Source organism: Aplysia californica, unplaced genomic scaffold, assembly GCF_000002075.1.
Source record: "Aplysia californica isolate F4 #8 unplaced genomic scaffold, AplCal3.0 scaffold00226, whole genome shotgun sequence".
Taxonomy (NCBI): Eukaryota; Metazoa; Mollusca; class Gastropoda; order Aplysiida; family Aplysiidae; genus Aplysia; species Aplysia californica.
In genome coordinates, this window is record NW_004797496.1 from 1,069,679 (window position 1) to 1,073,484 (window position 3,806).

A 3,806-nucleotide genomic window follows, 5' to 3' on the forward strand; every position below is an offset into this window, starting at 1 on the left:
CTCTCTCTCTCTCTCTCCCCGAGAGCCATTCTTTCCCCTATACTCCCCCCCCCCGGGGCGGCGACAAACTCACCCCTGTAGATTCTCCCAGATATTACAGCCACAGGGATACATTTTCCCTGGTCTCCATTTCGCACCATCGAGGCGTGTAAATGTTCGCCCCTTCCCCCAGACCCAGACCTAGCGTCTGCCTCCGAGTGATTGAGTCGGCTCACAGGATTCTCTTCCGCCTTGTGCTTCTAATGTACATCTCAGTTCAGCCCTTGGCGCTCAATTTTGGGCATCCAGTTATTGAAGGATATGATCTTGTACTGGGAGGCCTTTCAAGACAGCCGGACATTGTTGAGTGGTAGAAGGGTTTGCTGAACAGGCTGTGAACGTTTCATAACCAAATTCCGCTTTGGCTTAGTTTAGTTTTAGTAAGGTTTTACGGTTTTCGCAACTGCATAATGTCACACGAGCGCCAAGGTGTGGATGTCAACAAAGAAGTCCTCACAGGGAATCAGACTTACTCTGCTCACCTCTCTAGCCTCAACAGCTCAAAGTCTGCTTCAACTATCAAGGCACCCCGGAAACAGCAGTACACAAGAGAGTGACAAACCTACAAAAAATAAAGGAAAAATGGCGATAGTAAGGATGAACAAAGAAAAAGCAGCAGTTCCCCCTATATTGTTCCGGTACAGTATGAGCATGACATTGATAAATCAGCCCATTTACAATTCTACTGTGCATAAGAACATGGTACTATCCCCCCTTTGGGTATGGTCTAGAGACACTTCAGTCAATAGGTTCCGCTTGGCTGTACGCGAGGTGTTGTCGATTTTCTTCCTTTCGTCTTATACATCTGAACACTAGTTGTGTGGGTGGACTCGAGATGAACTGTCAGGCTGTGAAAGATACACACAAGTGGGAAACAAAGCGGCCGTGGGGGATACAGGTATCCCAAGTCCATTTTTTAAAAGTTTACAGGAGAGACAAAAAAATTATTTTCTCGGAGATTATAAGCGTCATCTTACATAATATGTAGAAAAACGTTTTTGCTCACTGATTGGTCCCATAGACCATTGGATGTTGTCAGATAGCCGCGTCCTGGTAGCTGCTAATTAAGATACTTGAGATACTTGAACACCACAACTGTTAACTAGACAAGTATTTCAACTGCGACTTCAGATACTAGTCCACTGTCACTTTTTCTGAGAGTCGTTCACAACTATTTGGAAGTCGTACATGAGATACTATATCAAACCAACAGTACCTCTCAACACAGTAGGCTTATCAAAGGTTTCCCTTTCTGGATTGTCAAAATCACTTTTGTGACAGTGAAATCAAAAGAGCATTTAAAAAAATGTATATATGCATAACTTTGATTGTTTCAAAATGATCAAAACAAAATATACCGAAATAATATTCCATCCGACTATGTCATGAATATTATCTCGACATAGAAAATGTATTCAAAAGCCATGACAATTTGTAAATAGCATTCAAACAATATCCAGGCCAGTCAGCTTCGACACCAGATTATGCTACGTGTCCCTTCGGTTTTTGTAAACACTTGTAGAATAAGAAATTCACATCCAAGCTTTCTAATATAAAAATCTACGTATACATGTCGGAATCACTCATTTGATCATGGAATCAATAGGACATCTGAAGAAAGATCACCGGACCGAATTGATTAGTAAACATGTGCCGACAGAGTATCATTCACCCTTATCATCGTTAAAATCTTAACGTAGGGAACGTACCGATTCTTGCTGAAATGTGATGTATCTGACACAAAGCTCCATAAGAAAAGGTAAATAGCACATACTCATAGAGTGGGTGTGCATGGTCTTTGGGAATGTAAGAGATAACTTTATTTATGGGGCAGGCTGATGAAGTACTCACGATGAGCTAGTGGAATGATTAATTGATCATCAAATTACATCAAGAAATTAATCTACACCAATGCTTACTGGTTCCAAAGACTGGAACTTAGTATGTTGTGGCATATCTGAGCTCCGTCTTCCTTTCTTCAGAAGGTCCAGACAAACTGGCTGTTCACCAAAGCTGTATTTGATTTGAATGCGCGGATAATCTCATGCCATTTTGATGGCTCTAATCTTCATCCAAGCGATCTTGTTCCTGTCCGTGCCCAGTACAATATTCACAAGTGTCTGACTCAGTTACTGGAAATTTTAAAAAAGTGTTTCTTTGTCATTTCGTTTACAGCGTAGTTTCAACTTTCAACTTTCAACGACGTGAAGAACCTTGGATGACAACACCCCGATGGGTTGGAGGAAATACATCAGCATGTTTGCTGACCCTATCTATAGCAGAGTGTACACTGTCATCCTCATTGAATGTATGTCCAGTTTGAAGAATTTCCCCCCCAATTACATCAAATATCAGCTTTTGAGCAAGCATGCCATAACGGTGCAGTGGTCTGAATATAGTCCTGCCTTCTCTTTGTCTAGCATGGCCATCTCACTGAGGTGTTGGACAACACAGGAAGTGATTTCATTCGAGCCCCTGGATACAACGAACTCAGGCCACACATAACAAAATGCATCCTTTGTGCCGTAGTCTTACATCGTAAGGTTATAAGTATTCAATGTTCTCCTGTAATACGCTGCGCTGATGTTGGTTGTGGGCGGTGGAAGGACCTCCTCCAGACCAAAGACAGCTGCAACTTTTGGGAAACCAGTTTGTCCTTGTCTTGTCCGTCGAACTTTTGCTGTTTGGATGGAATGTGTGCATCGTATTCTTCTTGAAGGCTTTCTCTTTTCTAATCTAGAGACGTTTCATTTTGTTACAGGCAGCACATCTCTCCTTTGGTCACTTGTGGAAGCTGAAATTGAATTCAGAGGAAACAAATATTCTATCCCTGTAGGTCCGCCTAGATGCCCTTGTTTTCCGTCATTCTATCTTAGCCCCGTGTACATGCCAGGCATTAGACACAAGCTGCTGTTGCTTTCCAAATATTGTTTTCTGGAGTTATGACGACAATAACGGCTTTCAACCCTGTTGGACTTTAGGTGTTGACATATGGTTTCCTTTTCTTCTTCGTTTTCGTTATATCTCTTCCTTTGCTGACTGCATCGTTCCTCGCTGGCACAATCTACTTCCCTCACTTTAAGTTTTCTCCATCTGCTCCGATATGTGCGTTGTAGCTAGAACGTATCATTTGACGAATCAGCACAAATCAAGTTACCAAAGTCCTCTCCCACAGCACGAGGACAATAAACAGCGGCAATCGGTTGTGCTGTGTGAAAAAGCTACCTGGTAGCCTTAGTTTATGAAACAAAAAACAACGACATCTGTACCGTTGGAGAAAGGTCTTGGTAACGTATTGTTGCAACTGTGTTCATTTAATGTTAGCCTGAACCATATTCTGTTTGTTTCAATCATCAGTCATCAAGCATCAATCATCAAGCATCAATCATCCTCTGTTGGAAAACTCCGCGTTGTCTGTAGATCACAAAGAGCGGGGAAACATTCTTCTGTATATTCTATTGTCAGCACAGTGCCAATGATTATAGATATTTACGGTGCACATAATTGTCTCTAGAAAACCTAAGATGAGATAGTTTGCCCACTATAGGACCTCTTCATTCACACATTGCTCGCACAATTATATCAAGTCCCGGGTTGAGATACTTGTCAGTTAAAAAATCAAGCTTCGAGTTTACGATAGTTGGTTTTTGTCCCATATCTTGAGACGTTCTTTACAGAAAGGTTGAATATTTGGTGAGAAGATGCGCCTTTGGTCCTACATGTGGAAATCGACCACTCTCTCTCTCTCTCTCTCTCTCTCTCTCTCT